The 27,863-nt window shown below is 41.0% G+C and overlaps 1 long non-coding RNA gene across 1 annotated transcript in view; it reads left to right on the plus strand.

Moving 5' to 3' along the window:
* Positions 1 to 27,863, plus strand: part of LOC139637644 (uncharacterized) — a 38,098-nt gene that overhangs the window by 1,949 nt on the left and 8,286 nt on the right. The window contains exons 2-3 of the long non-coding RNA XR_011694649.1: positions 18,284 to 18,338; positions 19,155 to 19,216. This is a non-coding gene — a long non-coding RNA (uncharacterized lncRNA). The remainder of the gene's footprint in view (positions 1 to 18,283; positions 18,339 to 19,154; positions 19,217 to 27,863) is intronic.

The following is a 27,863-nucleotide window of genomic DNA, read 5'->3' on the forward strand; positions in this document are numbered from 1 at the left end:
AGACGGCCCCACACACACACACACACACACACACACACACACACACACAGACTTGTACATGCACAGAGTTACACAATAGCGTGAACGTGTGTTAGTTTTTTGTTGAATAATTTATACTTGGTGTAAAAACTGGCACAAGGTTATTAACAGAAAAGTTACAACCACATTCAGATACACACACAGACACACACACACACACACACACACTAGAACAAATATTAATCCATGTACATATGTGCAGGTGAATGATTTATGTCCACATTAATGAGAAAAATGCAAACACTTAGAAAAACACTCATAAATAAATAAACATCTGTACACACACATACGAACAGTACACAGGTAAAAATACACAGCTTGACACACACACACACACACACTCTCAGTCCCAACAGCATCTATGGTGTTTTATGTGTATTCAAGCTGATGCGTGTTTTTTTTTCTGCATTGATGACTGACACAGCGCTGGTATCATATCTGAGCCGCGGCGCTCACAATCCTGCTGATCCCCGTGTTTTCCCTCCACCACACTGCAGGCTGACATGCAGCTCTGCACGAGTGAGGCTGGTTGTTCTCCTGATCCACAAGTCCGTGAAGGAACATGTTCTCGGCAGGGCCCCCACGAGCTTATAACCCCTGAGACTTTGTGTTTATTTTGTAGATTTACTTAAAGTAATACATTTTTATTTTGATCTCTCAGCGTTGTTTAAACCCACAGAACTTTATCTAAAGGTCCCGTATTTTATCTGAAGTGTTGATCTCCATCAGAAGATATATTTGTGGTTTTATGAACCAAAAACCATGTCAGTGTAGTTTTACATCTCCTCTCTCAGTCAACCAATCAGAGGAGAGGATCTGAGCCTCTCTTCGGATTGGCTGACTGTTTTCTGAGCGATCGAATAAAAGTATAGCAGATTTCAGGAAAACCAAATCCTGCAAGGTTGGATGGTGGGTCCAGGTGGGTGGGGCTTTGGGCATGGCTAAGTTGTGACTGCTTTGTTGTGACATCACAAAGTTCCAGAAATCCTGACGGCTGGTTTTAAGGCTCAGTTTCTGAATACAGGCTGTGTACATTTCTCTGTGGACTGAGGCTTTGATACTTTCACAGTATTAATATAGAACCTAGACCTGCTTTAGAATCAAAACAGACATAGAAAACTGACTTTATACAAAATGGGACTTTTAAATTTCACAAGAAATAAAGTTTCCAAAGATTTCAAATGAGGCTGAATTTTTGGAGAAATGTTCAGCCATAAAATCTCAGGAGCATAGTTGCCCAATAAATTTCATCAAAGCTTCCTGGACAAGTGTAAGTCCTTATAATCCTTGAAACAATAACGCCACTGAGACCAAAGTAATCATTTATTCATTATCCATGTTTAATTGAAAACTTTATTCTCTACATGTGTTGGGATGTTTGCTCGTCTCTAGACAAAGTTTACATTTCTGCATGTTCAGACCACCTGACTATAGACCAACAAATAAGCATAGCATTAAACACTCTCTCCACAGTATTTCCCCCCCTTTTATTAGTACAAACTAAATGGTGTCAACTGCACAGATGCTAAACAGTTAAATAAACAATACACAAATGATGCAAAAGCACGACTCTTAGCACTCATTTTATTAGAAATGCAGTATTTCAGTCATTGACTTGGTGATTGCATTTGTAATAAACTTAATGTTGACAGTTTGTCTCTCCCTGTAATCAATATCTAATTACACAGCTCTAAGTCGTTATTTTCCATCTGCTCCTTTATTATATCAGGTCAGTTTGAAATTTGGTTTTTGTGTGAAAATAGAAGAAACTGATGGATGATAGAAACATGGCCTCATCTACATGTAGGCCTGTTTGGGAACCAAAATAATGACAGAAAAAAAGAGAAAGACCGTATAAAAGAGTTGTTGAAGTGTCAGCTACAGGTGGGTACTGCTTTTGTCAAACTGGCACCATTAAAGAGCCTGTTTGCAGTATAGGATGTACAAACAATCATCGATTACTGGGTTAATGTGAGACTGAGGAAAACCTAAAAAACATGAGGATTCTCAGGCAAAATCTGAAGCCTGTATTTTTTTTTTTTTACGATCTCAAAACTGAGCTATAGACGTTTGTTCTGTGATTATTGTCTTCCTCTTTGATTTTTCCTGCTGAATGTCCACGTCTGCTACAGACCAAAGTTCAGATCCTGTCTGAAATGATAATTTTATGGTAAAAATGGTAAATTACTTGGGACCCAGGGGAATATTTTACCCTCCCACCTCCATCCATACCTATATGCAAATGTAATATACATACACTGAATTTCAATATATGAACTATATGGACATAATTAGAATTAGAAATTGGAACACTTTTATATATTGACATATGTCTAGCTCATACAAACATGTATATTCATGTATGAGTGCTTATGTTGTAGACATATAGAAATATGTATCCATCCTAAAGCCTGTTCATATGTTGATGTTATATACAGTAGGGTCCAAAGTCTGAGACACCTTTCCCAGCATGTGAAGACAGACAATTTTAAAATGAATAATAAATTAATTAGAAAAACATACAGAATTTAATATAATATAATAATTTAATTTAATATATGTACATATACACATCTTCTATGGATATTTCATGTATGTTATAAACTTATATCTCAATAAATGCAGAGGATCTATATATGTGGTAATATTTAGATATATTATGTGACATATATGGCAACATCACTCTTAATATAGTGGCATATATGTCATTTCAAGGATAATGTTAATTCCATTCAAATGGGTCTTTAGTCTTGTCAACATGCTATCACACCACTGTTATCACAATAACACAACTAAGTCCATTTGTCCATCCTTTGTTTTCTGGTGTAATGAACATTACAGCTTTACAGCGACACCAGTGAGTCTATAGATTTTTCTGTTGGTGATGGTTCAATCATAAATGGAGTACATGTACATATATATTATTTGCTGTAGTGTGCAGCCTTTTGTTGTTAGCCTTTTTGTGCTTCAAAGGTGTGAAGACATTGTTTACGACAGCCACTGGAGTCGACATCTGCTGCTGCTGTTGAAGCAAAGTTTAAGTAGGCCAGCTAAAAGGCAGAACAAAGCACACACAGCGCCTGCGTAACTTTTCCTTTAAAAATACATGAGGCAGCGCCCGCCACTCCCCGCCTATCAAACATTAAGGAGCAGCGGAAAAGACGTTAAACACACACACACACACACCCACTCATAAGCACCTGAGAAGCACAGTGGTAAACACAGATCTCAATAATGCACACACAGATCTGAAAAAATGACTCTGTCCAATACATAAACACAAATACATTCGCAACTAAAAAATAGCCATACTTCAAACACACACTTTGACACACAGCGGGCTTTAGAGACACTTCGAGTCTCAAGCCGTCGTTACTGGCTGTTAGCTGCTTAATCATCCTTAAAAAGTCTTAACGAGCTCTGCAGGACTTGGGAGTTGATGTCATGTCACTGAATTCAGAGGGTTAATCCACCATAGCTGTCGGCTACTAATATTTATACTGTATCATGGATAAATAGGTGTTTTATTTATTTATTTGTTTTACAAAAAAACAGTCTACTGAACGATCACAAAAGGAGGCAACGTGGGCATTTAAAGGTCCAATATTTCAAACTTCTCCTGTGTTTTATTTGAAGTGTTGATATCCAAAAGAAGATAAATTTGTGGTTTTAAGAACCAAAAACCATCTCAGTGTAGTTTTACATCTCCTCTCTCAGGCTTCTCTCTGGGGCTGTAGTAACAACAGGTCAGTCAGCCAATCAGAAGAGAGGACCCTCCATCTTTACTTGCAGTGTATGGTTAACATAAAACATTCACTTGCATTAAGCTGCAGCTGTTTTAACAAATGTGGTTTGAATCAATTATCTCTCCAATCACATGTTTAGTCTGTTACAGCCACTCACAGACAGTTGCCATCATTTTAATGTCTTTCTGTTTTGGGTGTCAGACGATGGCTAATTATAAAAACAGATAGACAGTCTTAAAATGCTAATGGCCCAGTCAGTTAACCCTGGTAAATTACGACTTAATGTAAAACCCCCATGGTGGTTTATAATACATTTCACCTCAGCTTTCAGCCGGTACTGAAGACGCTCAGAGCCTGTTGCATGCTGTGATGCTAACATGATCTCTGCAGTCTCACTGAAACAAGCCCTCAGGCAACATTAGACTTAAAGCTCTGGAGAAATTCACTGTCATATGGTCTGAGTGCTGCTCCTGAGGCGGGGAGGAGAGATTTCTCCAGAGCGTGGCAGGGTGAGGAATGAGAGCGCTGACGGCGAGCAGACATGAGTTCAGCAGGAAGTGGATTTTCTTGTAAACCACACAGCGTCTCAGTTTGACAAGGATTCCTTCACAGTGGCTGCAGAGCAGTTTGTGAATCTGGTTTGACGGCAGGAGCACTCTGGTTTACAAACGAAAAGGCACTCAGAAAACCACTCCTTCATGCATTTGTCCTCCAGTGGAAGTGGAAGTGAGGAAAACACTTTATGAATTAAAGAATAATGAACAGGTTATTTTTTTAATACAGAGTTTGTGTAACTTCCTCCAGTTGGAGAACTGATGACATTCCCGTCAGCCTCAGCTGTTCTCTCTCTTTAATGCTAATTAGCAAACGTTAGCGTGTGAACCCAGTAAACTAAGATAGTGAATATGGTACGGTCGGTATACTATCTGCATTTACAAAGACAAGCTCATGAGTGCAGCCATTTCCCCTGACACATCAGGAAATAAAAATGAGTTAAAGCAGAGGTCACTTTTTGAGTAGTAAAGAACAGTATCATCTGCATACACGTGAATCATGTAGATTAATAGAAACCAGCTGTAAATGAAAAAATGTTATAATATCACCTTTTAATTTGATACGATGAACGTCCAGCAGCTACAGAGCAACGTGATTCATGTCGAGTTGTTTATGTTTCCATCTGATGAATCTCAGTCCAGTGTTCCTTCTCTCGTAGCTCTGTGTTTGGTCTCCACCAGCTCCTGAGGGAAATATCTGGCTCTTTAGCTGCTGAATGTCTCCTGTTTGACCTGAACATTGCTTTATTGCTGCATTGCAATCTTAACCTCTCTTCTGATTGGCTGACTATTTTCTGAGTGATCCAATAAAGATAAAGCAGATTTCAGGTAAACACTCAGAGAAACCAAATCTTGCAAGGTTGGATGGTGGGTCCAGGTGGGCGGGGCTTGGGGCGTGGCTGAGAGCAGTGACTGCTTTGTTGTGACATCATAAAGTTCTGGAAGTCCTGACGGCTCGATTTAAGGCTCAGTTTCTAAATACAGGCTGAGTGCATTTCTCTGTGGACTGAGCACCTGAATGTGTGTCATATTAGTCAAAGTGAAAAACTTGCTCTTAAACCAGCTTTTCCCAGACTTAAGATGCAGTACACCGGGTGGATACAGGATGGTAATTTACTACCCAACTATGGCCGCAGGCTTTGTACTGTGTATTGGTGTCATCTTTTGGAATCAGGCTGGCTGTCCTGCAGGTACGTACACAGGTGAACAGACCGTGGCTCCAGCAGCAGCAGCAGCAGCAGCAGCGCTCTACTGCTGTATTTACAGTGTTTGTCAGGGTAACGGTGCAGGAGTTCTGATGTGTCGGCAGTTTCTTGCTGTGTTTCGGCCGGTGTGTGATGCTTCAGGGTGTGATAACAGAGAGACACTGGTGCATCACTCTGTCAAATGGAAATGAAAGTCAGATATCAGCCTGAGGACACTGCTGTCACTCACTGTGTGTGTGTGTGTGTGTGTGTGTGTGTGTGTGTGTGTGTGTGTGTGTGTGTTGATGCTGTTGTCTCTGTACATCAGGTGTGTGTGGTGCTGTCACTGTTTGTGTTGAGTGTGTCAGCAGTGATTTATTGGCTGCTGTGAGGATTTGATTACATTGAAGTCCTGGAAGGAAGAAAAAAAAAATCTTTCTTTCTTTGCTGAAAAAGGAAGTTGAAACCATTAAAACTCTGGACTGTAACCTCGCGCTGAGTCAAACTCCTCTTTTTATGTTGATTAACACCAAGGAGATTTACAGAGACACAGCTAGGAAGAGAACATCTCTGTTGGAAGTTTTCCATGTTCCTAGAGATGCAGCTAATCAGCATGTTTCTGTGAATAATATTTGGTTCTACAGGTTCTGTGACACACTGACTAACACTGGTCAGTCCCTACAGCTCTTTGTGTGTCTCTTCCTCTGTACTGTGCTGTTTACCCCGCTGGCATTTTGTACATTATTTCCTTTAATGAAGAATCATTGAAGAGGGAAAAAACCCTCTCAGAGTTAATGAGCTTCCTGGCCATTGCTTGGTTGCTAATGGGACTGAAATTTCACACAGTTTATTTCAAAGATGTAGTTGTACCTCGCAACTGTGTGTAAAGCAAGCATAGTGACACACAGCTGAGCAGCTACTATAGCTTCCTCCACAGTGGAGTCTGCGGCTCTAAGTCCACCTTGGCTTGTTAACAGCACTTCTGTAAGGTGTGTGCAGGTGTGTGTAGGTGTGTACAACGATCTGATGTTGATTTGTGTCTCTGCCTGGTTCTAAAGTTAAACAGAAGTTTGTTTTGAGCTAAGAAACTGACTGGAGGATTGTGTGTGTGTGTGTGTGTGTGTGTGTGTGTGTGTGTGTGTGTGTGTGTGTGTGTGTGTGTGTGTTGCAGGCTGTGTATAATTAGCGGTGGTTGTGCATTATCTATAGTTATCCAGTCTACTGTCTCCAGCTGTCTGCAGAGGCTCTCTTTCTGTCACACTCACTCACACACACACACACACACACACACACACACACACAGCTCTTCTATCCTCCTCCTCTGCTTCTCCTCCTGTAATTATTGGTGAGTGTTCAGTCGTTTTTGCTCCTGTGGCAGCTGGCTGACAGGGACATTTGGACACCTGGCTGTACACACACACACACACACACACACACACACACACACACACACACACACACAGACACACACACACACTGCTGCTACAGGCTGATGTATGCTAATCGAGGGTATGAACACTGAATAATGTGTAGTTTCTCTCTGGAAAGAAAACCTTCATGTTGGAGTTTGGAAACAGGGACGTGTCTCTTTAGTTTTACAGATGTTGATTAAGTTGAGTCAACACCAGATGTGTACTGCTGTAAGAGCGCGGCAGAACAAGGCTCCGTCATCTTTTCTCCCCAAAAAATATCCACACTTCTCATAATCTGGTTGAAATTTATATACATTTGTAAAAGCTTGCAGATCCGATCATCACCAAAGCATATGTCATGAGCTAATAAAGAGAAAGTTGTCATATTGACTTTGAAGGTGCATTGATTGATTTCCAAATGTCAGTCATGCATTGGGTAACACACAAGAAAACATTAAATTTAATTGAATTAAATGGTTAATAAGTAAAGGTGAAAAGGCAATAAACATCCTTTCATTCATCCTTCACTCTTCTGACGTTTCTTTATCTCTGATGCATTTACACAGAAACGTGACAAAGTCAGTCTGTTAAACTTGGACAGCTTGTGCTGCTTCCACAGAGCTGCTGGAGATGAAAGCTAGCCTTCCTACATTTTCATAGCCTAGCCTGTTAGCTTAGCTGCAACTTCTCTGCTGACTGGATGTTTCCAATGTGGCTTCATTTGCTGGCCCACTCAGTCAAAGTGGGCTGCTCCGCCGTCGCCATCTTGGCAGTGCCTGACTAATCCAAAAATGGGCAAAGAGATGGGGCTTGTGCAGCTGAGACTTTGGTGCATGCTTGTTTTGCAGCAAACATAAGTTCACCAACCTGTCACTCAAGCAACTCACCCTAAATTATAACTTCAGTCCTTAATAAAATGTAAACAGGTGAGTTATGTAAAATTTCACCCTGTACAGTTATGTCATGAAGGAGGAAATTAGCTCTAGAGACCAACACAGTTTTTGTACCAGGCTGTAAACATGTTTATTTCTGCTGTAAAGCTGGACATTTTAACATGGGAGTCTATGAGGACTGACTCACTGCAGCTTTTCTTCAGTGCTTCATTTTTCAGCCCTGGAGGTTGATGCTTGATTACAACCTGCTACATCCATGGTATCGTCTGATGTGACTGGGCTGGATGTTTGTCTGATCCTGTGTCACATTCTCAACATGATCAAACTCTTCATAAAGTCAGTCTAACATTTGATCATGTGATCATGGTTGACTGATGTATGTAAACTTGCCACCGTAGGAACGGTGGTTACATAACCCTGGAAACGAGCCGCGCTTCGGTATCAGAGCAGCAGTTTATTCAAACAAGACGGGCATGTCAACCGTGTTGACAAAAAGAGAGGAAGTTGAGGTACTTCATCCAAACTATGGAGCTGCAGATGTGTGCACGATACAGTTGGATCTGTTCAGTCTCAGCACCACTGTATGATCTCCTGATCAGAGATTACTGCTGCCGAAGGGCGATCGGTTTCAGTTGTTGCTGTGATCTCAGAGTCGAGTCGGAACAAAATATGTTGCACTTTGTCGTAAACAGGGGCGATTCAGACTCTGGTGTCCATTAGCTGTGCAACTTAGCTGTATACTATCTATGTGTGTGTGTGTGTGTGTGTGTGTGTTTGTCTGTCCATGAACTCCTGCACAACCACTCATCGTCATCTTTGATGCTTGTTGCCATGGTTACAGCTCCGGCTGGTGTACAGAAATCCCAATTTTTTTTTTCTCCCAGCTCAACACTTTCTGTGACCTGCAGGGTGAGAGAGAGAGAGAGAGTGGATTACCATAACCTCTCTCTCTCTCTCTCTCACTCTCTCTCATCACACATCCATTCAGAGCTGACTGAACTGAACCCTGCAGGTCTGTGAGGGAGTCCCGCTGACCACCACTGTATAAAAACACCATCCACATGTTCTTGAATAAGTGCAGAGGAGGAGCAGTGTATATATTCTACACCCACACATGTCACTGTCACAGCTGCTTTATCACACATGTAACATTTAACAGCTTGTTTCATCCTTAAATCTTCTCTGTCCGGAGCTTGTTGTGTTGTTTCTGGGGTTGTCGATTGGATCTGTGTATTGATGTTTGACATTGATTTTATTTGCACTGAACTGAAACACTCATATTGTCATTTGCAAGAAAAATCATCACCCACTTATGATTTTCAGTTGTTATTTGATGTTTTCTAAAACTGTAAATATTCACTGAGCACCACCGCACCAACACTGGGTCGTTCCCCTCTTTGCTCTCAAACAGCCTCAGTTCAGATTGATTATATATCTCATCTGGCCTGGGGATGCTTCAGGATCCCCCAGGAAGAGCTGGAAAAATGTTTCTGGAGAGAGGGACATCTGCAATACTTTGCTTGACCTGTTGCTACCCAGACCAATCTCGGATAAGCAGAAGGAAATTATGTCTGTTCAACATTTTGGAGCTAAATATCACACCAACTACAGGCCAGATTATCATTGAATTTGTTGTGAGGATTCATGCTCCCCAGAGGATGATCCTTGTAGATTCTGATGACCACACATCTTTAAAAAAACATCATGTTTGTGTTGTGGTGTAATGATCATTTTAGCCTCTAGGGGAGGCCAACAAGACTTCAGACTGTTTGTCAGGGTCACAAATGTTCCCCCATGAAACACATCGTTCCACAGCACAGATTCCTCTGTCATTATGCTGCATTCATGTGCTGGTGGGAAGGTCTGACACAGAGGACTTTAAATAGAAACCTGCCATTGGGAAAGCAAGAAGGGCTGTGAGTCTGCTGCCTCTCTACTCTTACTCTCTGCCTGTATGTGGCTGAATAATAGATAGTGTCCATGTACAGTATGAACAATGGGCTGTCACACATCTCACATCTTGTCTCACTACAGTCAGTCTTTGTTTCTTTTAACCACGATGACATTTTTGTCATCAAACCAAATAGTTTGAGTTGCTTTAACTTGAATGATCTCCAAAAAAGACCCTCCAAATTTCTAGTATTTCCATGCAGGTTTTTTGGGGGTTTTTTTACGTGGAAACTGTAAAAATCTTTTTGAATTTTTATATAACTCACCTGTTTACATTTTATTAAGGCCTAAAGTTATGAATTAATTAAGAATGTGGTCGCTTTGAGTGACAGGTGGGTGAGCGTATGCTTGCCACAAACTGGCATGAACCGAAGTCTCAGCTCATTATGTGCAATATAACATAAGTACAAGTAACCTTCTATAAGTCAGAACGTCTGGTTACATTTAGGCAACTAAAACTCCCTGCTTATGATGAGGGAAACACTATGGTAACAGTGGTGGGACATGAATCATGGTCTCAAGTCAGTGTCAAAGTCCCACACCTTTTGGAGCCTCCATCCACCCCGACCTCCTCCCTACAAGATCTTGCAATGATATAACAATGTGATGCCACTTCAACCCAGAGACAATAGTCATTTCTCTCACGACTGTGAGAGGTCTCTCAGAAAGTGTGGACGTAAGTTGTTTGGAGTGTTTGAACATTGACTGGTGTCATTTCACTGGTCCAGACAGTTTCTCAACATCTACCATCAATAATTTACACGCAGTGGCTTTTTCACTGACTCCATCACACCATCGCTCCACTGACGACCATCAGAGTGAAAATATCTGGTAAGTATGACATGATCATACGATATAGACGACACCAGCTGACAATGACCATCTCAACGCAAGATTAAACAATGAGCCGATGCACAATTGATTGTGGGAGAAAGAGGACCACAGATACACCACCTGGATCCTCCAGGTTCAGGAAAAAGAAAGCCATGTCTCTTAGATCCAGAGTCGGACTGGGTTTAATGGTTTAGTACAGTAATGTGACATCAGCCCAGGCCAGTGCTATCACATCACACCATGTATATTGAAACCATTTTGGTGAAATACTTTCTCTGTCTTCCTGTTTATTCCAGTAACATAACTTTTAGTTTAATTACCACACAGATAACCTGCTTCTAAAACATCCATTAACAAGCTTCAATTTAAGAGTCAATCACATTTACATATTAATGGCAATAAAGATAAATATTCATGTCTATAATGTTTGTGCACTTCTGTTGAGTTTGTTTTGCACCTGCATTTCCTCAGAGCTTTGACTGGACGTGTGTTGATCATCATCAAGCTCTGGTGGCTCTATTTTACATATTATTTCCATGCGTACACATCTCCTGGTTTCCTGCAAAGCATGGTTAAGCTCTTTTGGCATTTATGAGTTTTTTAAACCTTAGAGGGGTAGTTGTGGGGTGGGGGCTAATCACCTGGCGCCTGTGCTCTCAATGACAAGCCTGCTTAGATCCTTTAGTCCTTTATGGCCTTGTTGACTTTTTATTCACTATAGAATTAAGCCCCAAAACTGGGACACAGTTACAAAGACACTCAGCAGTCACACAGATGAGACAAATCTTAAACTTTGACAGAAAAATTTGTCATAGTCCCGCCTCCACTGTGTGATTGACAGGAGATCTCTGGTGAGTGATCGTCGACAATCGTTTAGCAATAAAGACAGAACCAAAGTGAAACCAAAAACCAAACCATGAGAACTGCCACTTTAATGAGAGGAACAAAAATTAAAACTGAGCTGCTGGAGACATTATGTGGGCCACAAGGAGTATGTGCAGCCTAATCTAATTACACACAAAGAGATGTGTAGGAGAGCAGTGTATTGTATGAGCTGCCGGAGGAGGAAGGGAGGGGGGGTCTTCCTGTTGGTGAGTTTTAGAGGTTTATTGGATGACAAATATAGGTCCCCAGGACTCCTTTCACTGCTGAACAAAAGTTATGGATGGCTGCTTCAACATGCACAATGACTTCATTTACATAGAATGGACACAGTTTCTATAACATCAATTAATTATTGATTGGTGTGGTGACGGAGGAAAACATCTGTTTATCTGCAAATATCTGCAAATATCTGCTGAGTTATAATCTACCATAGATAGATAGAATGCAAGGAATGAGGGCTGAAAGGAGGATGGATGGAGAACCATTTCATTTAATAGGCTATTGTTGTGTTTTCTGCTGGTGTTTGCAGATTTTTTTCAAAAAAAAGGAAGAGGTGGGGAAAGTATCTGTGTGTGTGTGTGTGTGTGTGTGTGTGTGTGTGTGTGTGTGTGTGTGTGTGTCTGTGTCTGCACGCCCATTAGTGTGTGATTTGTTGCTGACTTCAGGATTAAAATACCTCCTTTCCTCTCCCCTTGTTTCCTCTCCTTGCCTCTCCCTCTCTGCAGTATCTCATCTCTCTGCTCACCTTTCTTCTTCTTTGTCTCATCTCTTTATAGCCAGTATATGTGAATTTCCTCATTTAAATTTCTGAATATAAAAATCTTGGAGAACCTGAGTAAATATGTGCCATCATATAGGTGGCACAGCAGCCCTATAACCTGAAGGTTTATGATCTAAACCCCTGGAGCAACCTGAAAATAAAGTTTGATTTTGCATTTTACAGTCGATGTTGGTGTTGGCTGGTGGTGCTACAGGAAGTAGAATACATCCTCTGAGGACCACGTATGTCTGCTCCAAATTCCATGATAATTCATCCTGTAGTTGTTGGGATATTTCAGTTAGGACCAGTGTGTTGGACAGACTGACCGACACCACTTCTATGCCTTAAACCTCCTCTTTCTCACTGGTTGGCTCCAGTTCAGCTGCTATTGAACAGCAGCTCCAGCCAAGAGCTCTGCAGCAGCTCAGTGTCTGGCTGTTACTGTAAGGATAAATTAAATTCTCTTTTTACTGCTATTTTTTTAGAGGGACACTGACAGAATGTAATTTAGCTGTGTCATCAAACAGAAGGAGTTGGAACAAAACTGTGTGGACTCAGGTTGATTCACTAAATTCAAATAGAACTGGAGTGATGATTTAAGATGGAGATGTTGACTTTTATTGTGAATTCTTGTAACCTTTATAAAAGCTTGCAGCTATTTTGACCACAGAGTTGTGCCTGCTGCTCGCTCTCCCCTGTAACCGCTTTATTGGCAATTTCCTCTCCCTCTCAGAAACTATATACAGTATATCATGTCACAATGATGAAGCAACCCTGGATATAATAATGTTTTAACCTGCTTATTAGCCTTAATTCAATTTTCAAGTTATGAAGAAAATAAATTAGAATATGAAAGCCTGAAGCACCATTGCAGTCCTTCAAAGGCCATAGTAAACCTTCAGATACACAGGTAACGTTTATCTCACTGACATAATTAATTAGTTTAACTAAACTAGGTAATTCTAAGACCTCAAGAAGCAATAACAAATGTCCAGTTGTTGGTCTTATTTCTTCCAGCCATGCCATTATGCACCCTGTTACATGCAGTGCACTGTCCTCTCTTACATTAACCAAAACCTAAGTTACCAGAAGAACTGTTTTAAGTGAGCCATGCTATATAAATGGTAAATGGACCACATTTATATAGCACTTATCTAGTCTTATTGACCACTCAAGACACAATTGAAGACACATTCCCATTGGAGGCAATTTGGGGTTCAGTATCTTGTCCAAGGACATTTGTCAATATGGACTAGAAGAGCCGGGAATCGTACCACCAACCTTAGGAGTAATGGAGAGCCCACTCTACCTCCTGAGAGCCACAGCTGCCTAAGTTCGTCCAAGAGAGGTCTCAAATCATTTGAGACAACTTCAAGTCTGCAGTCATTAGAAACAGTCCAGGTTGACTCGGAAATTATTTGAAAGTTAAGTCTCAAGTCCTTTAACACAAGTATAAATGAAGTCTCAGACTCATCTCAGACAAGTCCAGGTCAGTTCTTAATTCATTGGGGCCAAGCCAAATCTGGAGACAATTTGAGAAAATCCAAGCAAAGTCAAGATGAAGTTATCTAAGTCTTATCTGAGTCTCATGTAATTCAAGATATGTCAAAGCTATTTTTTAAGCCATTTGAAACAATGCCAAGCCAAGTCTCAAATTCTCTGAAACAAGTCCATGTCTCAAGTCTAGTCTCAGCTTATTTGAGATAAGTCAGGTCAAGTAAGGTGTTTATTATTTTAGACATTTCCAAGCCAAGTGAGAAAAACTTTAAGTCAAGTCTTAAGGTATTTGAGACATTGTCCAAGTGAAGTCCAGTGTTTCTGAAGTCAGATCAGGTCTCAAATTACTGTGTTTGAAACAGTTCCAAGTCAAGTTATTCATGACAGGCCAAAATCAAGTCTTATGTCTTTTAGACAGATCCAATTTGACTCCTACCTTGCTTACTGTTTATCGAGACATGTCCAATTCATCAACAGCAGGTACACATCAATCATCAAATCATTTGTGACAAGTCTAGGTCATTAAAGACGGCTCCAAGTCTAAGTCAGTTGTGAGAAGGTAAATGTCACGTCTCAGGTTATTGTAGGCATGTCTAATATACTGTATACTTCAATGTCTTATTTTGAAGGGTAGTTTTATGAACTCCAGGTAACAGGTCAGTCTTTCAGTTCAGTCTAGCTGGCAGCTTTTGATAGAGCAAAGTTTCCTCAGAAATATTGACCTCATTTAAACTAAGAGCCATTGACCAATCAGCATCAAGGATTATGACTAAACTGCCTTTAAGGAAACGGTGTTCACATTTATTCAATCAACACCATTTTTTAAAACATAACTCGATTAACTTACAAAACACCATGAAGAGCAGTTTTCCTAACCTGGGGTACATTTGAAAACTGAATAATCTGGGATCTTTTCCCAAAAAGACATCCAAAGGAGACCTCACAGGCTCTGCATTCATGCAAGCACTGAAGCAGCAGAAGAAAACTACTGCATATGCATGAAATGCCCTATGGAGCAAAACTTTTACATTTACATTTAAAGCAACTCAAGGGGGAAATTTACAGGGTGACTTAAGTTCAGGCTTCGTGAGGCAGGGGTTCTTCTGTTTGGGTGAGTTGGGAAACTCCCTCGGGGGGGGGGATTTGCAGCAATTAAGCCGATCCACTTGGAGCTATAAGACCGTGGCTGAGCGTTAATTCCTCATTGTTGTCTTTCAGTGTAGGAGTTTACCTCAGAGCAGCTCTGTGGTCAAGAAAAAGTCATAACTATCAAACACTTCATTAGTGACAGGGAAAAGAGAACTTATTACTGCTGATGGAAGTGCCAGTGATGGAAGAGGAGAGAAGAGAAGGGAGGATAAGGAGGAGGAGGATGAAGGCTTTGTAATAATGAGGCCAAGTGAGTAAACATGACCTCAGCCAAAATATGTCTGCATCATCACTGCCTTATTAAAGCTTGCTTCAGGGAAAGACAAAAAACATAAGGTCTGCAAACTGCAAGTGAAGGGTAAGAAAGAAAAATAAGGAAAGAGGATGGAGGACAAAGAGAAAAAGGGAAATTTATATTTTTTTAAAAAAGGTGGAAAGATATCAAGGAAAGAGAAGGAAAATGGAAAGGGGAGGGGAGGGGAGGTGAGTGGACAGGAGAGCCACCAAATGTCCTCTGGCAGCCAAATTTCATCCTTGCCTCCTTTCATTTAAAGCATGACAGGCGTAGAAAATTTTGTGGCAAATTCTAGAAAGGTGGGTGTCAAATTTTCAAGTTTGTCCCTGCTTTCCTCTTCCTCCTCCAGAAAAAGAGCCCAAGTTCACTTTTTGGAAAAGTTTTTAACAAGGTGTTTGTTCATCTCATTTTAATGCAATAAAAAAAATCCTCATGTGGCTTCACTAGTACATCACGGCGACATTAACAAGCTACCTTCTATAATCACAGGGTTAATATACAGCTCCACTTTCTTTAAATTTATACCTGATATATTAATCCATGGGAAACCATGGAAGGCCTTCAGGCTTCAACCCACTAAGTGTATAGTGCACAAAGAATCTTTACTCAGTTATGAAACAGGGAATTACTGTTGGTGATCTGGACCTTGAAAGTAGCACTGTCTCTGGATCTTGAGAGCCGGAGATTATCCAGGGGTGAAAACTGTTGTTGGTGAAATTACAAAAGAATAATAATTATAATGATTTTATTTTAATTCATATGTTTACACACATTTTAGAATCCAAAGGGAATTTAACCTAAAATCCCTTCTGTTACTAAACCTGCCTCTTAACCAGCTGAACCATCAGGGGCTTCTGGGCTGGTGCAGCTCTCATCCAAAAAAACTACTATGCAGTTCAAATAAGAACTTAAGCTGAAGATACAGTAAGATACAGCTGAAGTGTTTGGGTTCTGTTTACTGATGATTGACATAAAGGCAGCCCAGAAGCACATATCTCTTACTGTTCAGCATGTGAACTACAGTGATCCTTTAAGTGCCAAATTTGAATAATTTTTTTCTGGGTTTACTGTTTGCATGTAGAGCTACAATGGGTGTGGGAATAAAATACATGGATTTGAAATTGAAATAATGTGATTTCTTCCTTCCATGTTCATGGAGCCTACCTGAAACCTATTTTTGTCTACTGAATGTCTGATATCAGTCAGTGTAGATTTAATGGGTGGACACCTGTGCTTCAGGTGTGGAGGTTTGGTTAGGTGGTTCACTTAAATTGCTTTGGCAGTTTCACTCCAGAACATGAGCATTTCTTGGTTAGACATTGATGTGGGAAATTTATTTTTGTGTAAGTGGTTGATTATGTATTTAAAGATTGAAATGGAAAGTTACCCTTTTACCAAAATTGTGCCATAACAAGCGATCAGGGCCTTTTGAGCTGGAGCAGCTCTCGTGTGGTAGGAAGTACAGATAGGAACATTAGCTCAACATCAAAACCATGATAATTAACATAAAGTCTGACTCTCTATATGATTACCCCATATCATATATCCCATTTTAGTTTGCATGCTTTTAACTATACTCTTGTTATTTTTCATGTGGGATCAAATCAAGCTGAAACTCAGTCAGTCAGCTTGAAACTGTAATGAAGCATTTAGATACAGTGAGTCTTACTGTTTTACCCCCCTCAGCCCTGTAGCCAGAGAAGACTTCATGGACAGACATGTGACGTCCCTCTTTTTTTGTTTGTTTTCCGATCATTAAAAATTATAATAGGAAATAATGTAAATACTGGAATTCAGAATTCAGAGGCTGCATTATGACTTTTTAAGATTCACTATTTATTTCAATGTGATTTTCTTGCTAAACCAAGTTGCATTTTTATGCAAAACACTTCCTTAACATGCCTGCAACATAGTTAATCACATCTGGACAACATCATTATGTCTTATCAATGAAACAGCACAAGCGAAATCAAAATACATACACTGACAGCACAGAGTCATCAGTCACCACACTCTTTTATTGCTCCTGTTCCTTGGAAAGTGGATTTGAAATGCATTTGTTTGAATCTGATCCAAATCTTCTGACACACTGTGCAAACTATAGGAAACCACCTGGAAAACTTGTGCTTGGAGTGACCACGAGTGTCTACGTCATCATTTCCAAAGGTGTTCTGTGTTTGTTTTTGCTACAACACCACCCCAAAGTTTTCAAATTAAAACGGGTCCAGGAGTGTTTCCAAAAGTCTTTGTTTTTAACTATGGAGTCATGGGGACGTCAGGCATAAATGTAGAAAAACAAATGAGTTTTGCAACTAAAACCCAGTAGGGTGGATGGAGCAAAATAATGATGATGATGGAGGTGGGGTTGCTGCAGCATCCTCAGCACCTCCACCCCTCGTGGCTTCCCTCATTACTCCCAACAGCTTTTCTCATGTTGCAGAGAAGACACTAATTATTAATCAGTCTGATCTTTTTTCTGTTACTTGAAAATACATTTTGGGCGGCGGAGGGTGTGCAATGACGGGCACATTGCACCCCACTGTCCCTCCTCTCTGTGGGACATTCTCCGTCGTTTGAATTCATCATGCAAATGAAAAAAAAAGCCATTTCAGGGTTTCAGTAATTAGATTTCTCCATCAGTAATATATCTGTGTTATTTTTAGTCTCTTAATCTGAAAAATGAAAACTGGTTTCCTGCTTAGATGAACATTTCTGAAATCAGGTTAGTGCCACAGCTGGAGAGTAATCAGATTATCAAAGTGTACCTTCACAGTCAGGCTACACCACAATGTGCTAAATACACTGTTACTTACTCTTTGTATGTAAATGTCTGCTCAGCTCCTCCAGCCTCCTCTCCTCCACTTCTTTGTGCACCTCTCCGTTTCTATTCTGTACATTTTTCATTTCATTCCTCCCTCACCACTGTAGGTTAACACTGGAGTTGACAGCCGTGTAAGGATTTTTAACGTTTCCACCGCTGTGTCCTCACAGATGACAGCTGTTATTACCCGGTGAACAATAATGCAACAGTCAGCGCTCCTGAACGGTGCTTAATATAGCTGCTGTTTCACTGTCACTTCTGCAGGAGGAGGAGGAGGAGGAGGAGGGAGTGGGAGAGGAGGAAGGAGATCAGTGATGAGGTGAGTTTACATTCTGTTGGCGTAACTGGATTAAGATGAAATCGTTAATGTTAACAGAAGGATAATCCCCTGAACGTGTCAACATACAGCGCTGCCTGCTACACCAAACCCATTAATCTCCTCTGAACCGTTCCCACTGTCACCTGACGGAAAACAAACCGATTAAAGAAAGAAAAACACTGAAGCTTTGGAAGATGGTACAATTAGTCAATTTGGTCAATGTTTAAAGTTTGAAAGAGAGATATGACTCCATGCTGTGATACAGAACGTATTTAGCCTTGTGTGGAACAACTGGCTCAGAGCCTGACAATAAAAGTTGGTTTTCTTTGAGGACGGGAAAATGATTGGACAGTTTACCAACATGTCTGTGCTGAACTACAAAGGAATCCTGAAAGGTTCTTCAAACAATTTACGAAACTGAATTTGAAGGAGCCTTTGAAATGGGACACTGCGACGCAATCGGTCATCGAAGGACGTGGCCCCTGAATTGAGACACAGCTTTAGTCTCGTTGGAGTTTTGACTGAAATATACACTGATGTTGGGAAACCGGATGACGTGTATCCCGATGCGTCGACGCACGATGTTTGTTGCCTGTGAGAGTAGCTACGTAAATCACAGGGACGACACTGATAGATGATTAGCAGTTTTGCTAATGTTAGTCACATTCAGTAACTGAGAAGTGTTGGCACGGCAGAGAGTGTGTGTGTGTGTGTGTGTGTGTGTGTGTGTGTGTGTGTGTGTGTGTGTGTGTGTGTGTACAAGCAGTCCTGACAGGTGTGTGTATGTATATTTTGTGTGTATGTGTGTTTCTGCAGGTGAACTGCTTGGAGGAATGCTGACGCTGCTGCTCACACTAAGAGAACCACTTGGCTCTGAGGTACACACACACACACACACACACACACACACACGCACACACACACACCATCTGGAAGGAAAGCTTTTTCATATACGTGCTGCTGTCAACTGAGCCCAAACTGAGAGAGAACATACACCTGTAACACACTCTATTGCCTTGTGTGTGTGTGTGTGTGTGTGTGTGTGTGTGTTTTGGATGTGTGTGAACAATCGTAAACAGCAGCGGGTGCTGAATGTGAAATGGCCTCTGGACAGGTGTGACAGTGCAGAGAAGCATCATGGGAGCTCGAGGAGCTGTGTGAGAGCAAGGAGGAGGAGGGGGGGGGGGGGGGTTGCAGTGCAGTAACTAAAGACAGAAACAACATAAAAAAGAGAAAGAAGTGAGATTAAACAAGGGAGAGGCTCAGAGGGAGAACAAGGGAGAGAGAGAAAAATAGGAAGCAGCTCGGTAAAGTGAAGTCAACAAAGAAATAAAAGTCAGAGAAAGGAGGAGAGAGATCAATGGTAACTGGGCAAAGCATATGAGTGTGAAGGTAGGTGGGTGTGTGTGTGTGTGTGTGTGTGATCAGATTTCCAGGCTCAGCAGAGCAGGAGGTCTGCAGCCTCCTGCCTTCTTTGTTCCTTCCTCAGAGCTGCAGCCATGTTGTTTTCAAGGCAAAACACTAATATCAGAGCGATTTGGCTTCTGTAGTGAAAGCTTTGAAATATTCAAATAAACACATAATAAAAGTCTTAATACAACCCTCACTTTCAGCACCATATGTACCCTAATCATTCCTCACTCAGTGTTTCCTCCCATACACAACTACACTGTAAGAGATGGTGGCTTCATTCAAATCAACAAGCTTATTTACACACAGAGAAACCCTTTGATGTAGAGCTAAAATCATGAGTCACCAGAATCACAGGTGTTAACCGGTCTAACCTAATCTATCTTTATTTTATTTTATCGTCTAATAAAATCAAGTCTTTTCTAATTTCACCTTGTGTCTAATCTCATCTCGTCGTTTTATTTTATCCAATCATCTAATCTGGTTTGACTTCTGTCATTCAACCTCTAACTCGATCTAACTTCATCTTGTATAATTTAATCTAGAATAACCTCGTCTAATTGTCTTGCTTTAAATGAAAACATTAATTGCCTCCAAAGTTGCCATGGCAACTAACGAAAAGCACCTGCTCGTGAACTATGACGATCAGCTGAGTCAGACTGAAGACAGCTGCTGACGTCAGTCGGCTGAAGCGGTCTGCTGTGTGATCATTACCATTTCCTTCAACGTGCACCTCCTCTTCCTCCTTTCCTTCATCCCTCCATCTCTCCTCACGTTCATCTCTGGCGGGAGACGCCGAGACGATTAGACCCTGAAACCCCCGGCGGATAAACCCTAAACACACACACACACACACACACACACACACACTCCTGTCAGTCCTGCTGGGTGTCTTATTAACCCTCATTACCCATTTCTCTCAGATATTAATGAAACCATCTCACGACTAACACTCCCCACTGAGCGCGCTCAGTGTCGGCTTGTGTCTGTGAGGGAGCGACAGAAGGAGAGGGGAGGTCAGGGATGAAGAGAGGGAGCCGGAACAGACGGAATAACTTGGATGGACAGTATAGAGAGAAAAAGAGAGTGAGAGCAAGGATGAATATGAGCCAGAGCACTGTTTAAAGAAAAATCCACCTTAATTATTCAAATAGTACAAAAAATAATGTGATAAGGCTCAAAATTTGTTGTTGAACAGTCGAGGTAAGAGTCAAAGAGTTGCAACAAATAATTTGCAGATGATGATGATTTGATGATTTTTATTTTTTGTTTATATGTTACTCATAGAATCTAGAGAACTGCAGATATGACCTATTTTTTTAGGCTAACCCTGAAGTTAGCATCACCCTGGTTCCCAGTGGGGTTTCTCCATCATCCTGTCTTCAGTAATGACACCACTTTGTGATGTTTGACGCCTTAATACAATCAGCAGAAGCAAAAAGCTCATGTTAGGCTACAAACCAACCACACCACAGTCACATGACTTCAACGGCACCACCACAAAACTTCAACTTGTAGTTTGATTTAGCTCTGAGCTTTTCTACAAAAGCCTTTCCTCTGACAGAGTTAGCAACAGTTTGTAAGAGCGCGAGTAGAAACACAACGAGGCTGTAAAGGTGGATTAGTGAGGAGATCGGTTTTCATGTTGGACTGATGACGTTTAATGTCCCTAAAAACCTCTGTCGTCTCATTTAGACACTTGTTGGCAACCAGCCTTTTTCAACAGACTGAGAAGCTTCAAGAAATCAGGACTGGAGTATGTACTGAAGGATTTTATGTCAAAGAATAAAATGAGTTTGTGTTAACCACAGTCCTTATTTCTGTCATTAACCAAAAACACATTCAAAAAACTCTTCAGGACAAGGGAACAGGAAGTGCAAAAATGCAACTGTCTGGGTTTTAGGGCTCATTCCTGCAGCACTCTGTAGAATATATTATTAAGTTTAGTATGTTAGTTTAGACAGAGATTTGTATCAGTAGCAGTTAAAGATGATAAGCTGGGTTAAAATTACAACCTTACGTTAGCTTGGATTTTCCACTAACTCACTCGGTGTATGAGCTGTGTCTCAGGGGCTGCGTCTGAATAACAATTGTGTCAAAGCAACGCAACCAGGATGTTTCATTTAGGTTCAGAAATGTGTCCTTCTTTTCCTGGGCAACAAAGGGTCCAACAGGTGGATCTTTCGTGGTCCAGCCTGTCCCAAGATTCAATATGCGCCAGTTCAATCAACTGAATGTAAAGACATCAAGTGTTAATGGAGCGTTTAGTTGGTCTTCATATATGTATGAAGTCAGTAATAATCTTTTTAATTGCATTTATTCTTACATAGATGGATAGATAGAGTGCCTGGGCTGTTCATAGTTGCTGCTGATGAATACACACATCACACAGACTGGGTCATTTCCATGATTGGCCCAGGGCTGTGCAGAAGTGTCCCCCAGCTGTGAGGCCCTCAGGCTGGGCAGCTGACAACAGGAGCAGCCCCCTCCTGACTGCTGCCTCCTTCTATCTTAAAGAGAAATGAGGCACAGAAGGAAACAGGAAAGGCAGAAGAAGATATCATCCTTTATCTGGTGAAAAATAACTGGCTAATAGTAATAATAACATTAAGATAATAATTTCCTGTTTCTTTATCTGTATCTCAGCACATTTTCAATCTGTTTATCAGCGTGATATAATGACTGTAATGGAGCGAAGTCACTGCTGAAGAGGTCGTCAGGGTTAGTGCTGCCTTTTTGCGTGCAGTCTGTAGTTTTACGATATCATGGCCTCACATTTATGACAGATTAATAATTTCAAGGGCCCATACTTTAAATTCTCCAGTGTTTTATCTGAAGTGTTGATAGTCCATAAGAAGATATATTTGTGGTTTTAAGATCCAAAAACCATCTCAGTCTCCTCTCTCAGACTTCTCTCCGGAGCTGTAGTGACAACAGGTCAGTCAGCCAATCAGAAGAGAGGATCTGAGCCTCTCTTCTGATTGGCTGACTGTTTTCTGAGTGATCACATGAAATTATAGCAGATTTCAGGTAAACACTCAGAGAAACCAAATCCTGTAAGGTTGGATGTTGGGTCCAGGTGGGCAGGGCTTGGTTCATGGCTGAGAGTGGTGACTGCTTGGTTGTGACATCACAAAGTTCCAGAACTGAGTCAGATGTGAACACAGACATGAAACACAATGACCTCCACTTCCTGGGGACATCATTATCTCTGATTCATTAATAAACAGATATAAATTCTCTCAGAAATCATAGAAAAAACACATCTCATCTCCAGAATCTCAGTGATCCATTGACCATCCATGAATACACTGCAAACAGGAGCTGGTCACAGCTGATTCAGCTGCTGTTAATGGAGACGATTCAACAAGATGTAAACAAACACCAACCAGAAACCTCACCTGTAGCTCACCTGGTTCAGTCTGTGAGTTTGTGTTTCTACGACTCGCAGCAGCTCAGTGTCTTCTTCAGTGTGTTCACTCCGGCTGCGTCGCTGCTCTGTCTGTCTACAAAGAGTTTGCAGGATACTTGAATATTGAATTTCTCTTCATTTTTTTCTAGACAGAGAGACTGTAGTGGAAGGTGTCAGTTTATTGTAATATTGTTGATGTGATGTCAAAATAACTGTCAACGGGTCTTTTGTCTATTGTTACGCGTGAACAATGACACCAAATCTCTAGATCCCATGATGCAGCTGCGATGCGCATCTTATGCAGACAGTGTGTCTGCTCTAACCTGGTAACACGGGCACTGAAATTAAAACCAAGATGCACACACAACGCATTCAGTGTGTTCCTGGCCTTCAGCTTTATTGACATTTAAAATAATGAGTCCCTCCCTCTGTCATTGTTTTCTCCTCACACACACTGAAACACTGAGCCAGCATTTTCACATCCTGGTTAAAAAAAAAATCCTGTTTTCAGAGACAAAAGAGCCGTTTTAGTGACAGTTAACAAATGTAACTTATTGTGAACACAGTCTTCGATCTTTCTGCTACAGTGACAGTGGAAAAAACACTGACATCAGCATCATAATCACACTGTCGCTAACAGCAGCAAGTCCAGACCATCGGCCGGCCGGGTGGCGGCGGACGCTTCATCTCGGTGCCCTTGAACCTCTTTCTTGCTGCGGGTACCACTGCTCGAGGCTGCTCCCTGACCTTTGACCTTGTTAGAGAGGAGACATGGGCATGTGAAAGTACAGTACAGTCAGGGTGAGGTGGATTTGTGTGTGGGGGGGGGGGGGGGGTAACAGAAACTAGAGCAAGGAGCTGTTCTGAGCACGCTCACAGTCACGGAGCTTAAAATGCATCTGAAATCATGTGATTAACCTTTTCAATACAACATCCATACTGTGTGTGTGTGTGTGTGTGTGTGTGTGTGTGTGTGTTACTGATCATCCTCATACCCTCCAAGTCCTTCTGAACATGCCGGGGATCAGTAGAGCATTAATGGAGAAACATGCTTATATGGTACATCACACACTCCCATCACAGCAATACACATGCAGCCATGGGTTAATAATCCATGACTAATCACATTCACATACACACACACACACACACACACACACACACACACACACACACACACACACACACACACACACACACAGTTACATATATGCAATCTGTAGGTCTGCGTTGGGGCAAATGAAGAGTCAGGAGACGTGTGGTCTTTTAACTGGCTCTTTGGATACGATATTCACAAAGCATGAAAATCAGCATCTGTGTGTGTGTGTGTGTGTGTGTGTGTGTGTGTGTGTGTGTGTGTGTACACTTGTATAGCTATCTTTGTGAGGACCATCTTGATTTCTAGTATAATTGGTCCTCACTTTCTGACAGAGAGCTTTTTAAGAGTTAAGACTAGATATTAAGGTCCAGGTTTGAATGAGGTTAAGGTTAGGGTAGGACTTACCGGGTTAGTGAAGCAGGGTAGGGAATATATTATGTCACAGTGCCACAGGAAACAGGAGTCCTAATGGGATTAATGGGATTTTGGTTACATGACTGAAATAAAATCTGTGTTAACACAATCTCAAGACATTTTCATATTTTATTCTACGAAAAAAAAGTCCTGATTTCTTTAAGTATTTCTTCGTATTTAGGCTCCAAACATTATAAAGTGGTGTCATTAGTGAAGGTTATCCTGCTGAACAAGACCTGTCAGGATCAGAAACTGTTGTTTGTCACAGAGTTTATTTTCTGTAATATGTAAAAATGTAAAATGTAAAAATTGTATTGACTTTTTGTTGAGGGAACCAGGGTGACGCAAACATCTGGGCTGGCCTGCAAAAATACGTCATCCCTGCAGCACCCTGTGAGGGTCCTCACAAAGACAGTATTAAGTGTGTGTGTGTGTGTGTGTGTGTGTGTCATGCTCACTTCATTACAGCCAGAAAAAGCTTTTTGTTGCAGGGACCAACCGATGTAATCTACATAGAAATTATAATTGAAAACCCAAACTGCATAGTGAATGTAATATGAATGAAATGAATGACACACACACACACACACACACACACACACACACACACACACACAATATCCACAAGACACACAAAATCACTAAATCAGCTGTGTATTTATCATCCCGTCTTTGCTCAACAGGAAATTACACAAAACTGAGACAACAACACAAAACTTAAAAATAAAGCAGAGATAGAAGCTAATGAGGAAGCTAATCAGGGTAGCAGCGACAGATGCTAACATCAGCAACAACCCACATAATAGCATGATAACATCTGCTTATTCCCTTAACACAAAGTACAGCTGAGGCTGATGGGAAAGTTTTTCAGGTATTTGTTCATAAACCAAATGGTCAAATTGAAATGTTGACCTGATGGTGGCGCCAGAGAAAATGTCACAGAAAATGTAGATTTTCAGATATTTTACAGGACCTTGAGGTTGCTAGGTCAGGGGATCAGCAAAGTCCTGCTAACATCCACTAATGACACCAGAGGAGAGGCTGAGGGGTTATTAAACTCTAAAGGGCTCATCCTCATGAGGGCGGGAACCTGATCACTAAATTACATGGAAATGAGACCAGCAGCTGTGGAGGCGTTTGAGGCTCCACACTGAGCTCAGTGGTCTGAGGTCAGTGTCACCCGCTGAGCAGATTAACAGTCAGAGCATTTTATTAAACATAAAGGTCAGCTCCTATTAACCTCAGTGTTAACACAGCTCTCACAGGGCAGAGCTCAGCAGTGCTGCATCAGGAAACACACACCTGAACCTCCACACATCCACACCGACACTCATCGACTCCACCAGCAGGAAAAAGTCCATGTTTTTATGTACATGGAGGAAATGTTACAGTATTAATGATGTGAGACTTGAACAGGATTATTTAAAAAAATTCAGAAATGTTATTATGTTACTACAAATTTTACTCTGTCCAGTACTTTGGTTCATGATTAACTATTAATGCAATTTACAAACATTCAATAAATGCGCACTATAGTGTAGCTTTGACATTGTAAAGGTCCATATTTTACACTTTTCTGGTGTTTTATTCTTAGGTTTGGCATCCATGAGAAGATACATTTGTAGTTTTAAGAACCAAAAACCATCTCAGTGTAGTTTTACATCTCCTCTCTCAGGCTTCTTACTGGAGCTCTAGTAACAACAGGTCAGTGAGCCAATCAGAAGAGAGACGCTGAGCTTTGTTGTGACATCACAAAGTTCCAGAAGTCCTGACAGCTCGTTTTAGGGCTCAGTTTCTGAATACAGGCTGTGTGCATTTCTCTGTGGACTGAGGCCTACCTTTAGACTTGATGGGACCTTTAGGTATTTATAAATGTACAGTATTTATCAACAATTATAATGACTCCTCTGAAAACATATTTTGTATTATTCCAGTTGTCGTTCATTATCTATTTATACAGAAGAGTCCAGAGGTGGAGTTAGAGTTACCAACAAAGACTTTAATAAACACTTAGATCTGTTTACAGCTGCATTAATGTGTTAAATAGTGGGATTGAAAAGAAAGTGAAGCCAATATCTATAATATTAATGACATACTTGTGTAGTATCTTTACTGTAATATTTAATTTAAGTGTTTTAGTGTTAATGTAAAACATTGTGCATCTTTGTGTATCCTCTTTCTCATTAAAGTTTGCAAGGCAGATTTTTCTGGAAGGTTTGAAAGCCTAATTGTTTACAACCATGTTTACTAGCTCGTTTACTCTTCACTGCCTTTGTTGGCACATTGTCGTGTTTCTTGGCCATAGATCGGTGGAAAAGTGTGAAACCATCAGTGGGAATGTGTATCATGTCCTCTGTCCTGCATCTGCTGAGAGTTGTCGATGTGCTTATTCTGTTTATTTTTGGAGACGTCACTATGCAACTGAAACTATAATTTTTAACTGTGGCCACATTTTCAGAAAAGAGTAATTTGCAGTGAAAATCGTGAACTTGCAGCTGGTCACATGATCAATTATTAGCAAAGTGCCACAACATTAACAGTAAAGGGTTTTTGTGTGAAAGCACCATGAGTGTGTGTGTCCCATAGGAATGAAAGGTGCTGCTGTCAGCTGCCTTCTCTGCACCTCGAGTAATGGATTTGACCCTGTGCGTGTATGTGTGTGTGTGTCTGTGAACAAGGCTAAAAGCAAATTCACACCACTGCGATGTGATCTGAGGTGTGAAAGTGGAAACATCCGTACAACAGGATGACCAGGTGACACTTCAGCACGGACACAGTCAAACCACAACAACAGCTGCACATAAAACTGAACACTTCACTGCGATCATGTCCAATTTAAACCATGATCTCTGTGATGATTGGGCATATTTCTGCGTTGCACCCACCACATCTATTAGTGATATTCTTTTGCATGAAGTAGCTCATATTCTCTTTGCTAAATGCAGTTTGGTTTACTCACACACAGACACAGTACAAGCAAACTGGGTTGTTTGTCTGTAGCTCAGCAGAATCAGCAGGGAGCAGAGTCTGACTCACACAAACAGGCAGCAATTACATTAATGATCCTCTATAAAACAATAATACTGCTCTGTATAATGTGGGGATATGATGGTGGAGACACCTCTGAGGACAGAGACATCATGAAATATTTACAGGCTAAAACTGTTGAAACATTGTGATAAAACATTAA

This window comes from Trachinotus anak, unplaced genomic scaffold (assembly GCF_046630095.1).
Source record: "Trachinotus anak isolate AG129_WGS33_773 ecotype Australia unplaced genomic scaffold, CSIRO_AGI_Tana_v1 ptg000020l, whole genome shotgun sequence".
Classification (NCBI taxonomy): Eukaryota; Metazoa; Chordata; class Actinopteri; order Carangiformes; family Carangidae; genus Trachinotus; species Trachinotus anak.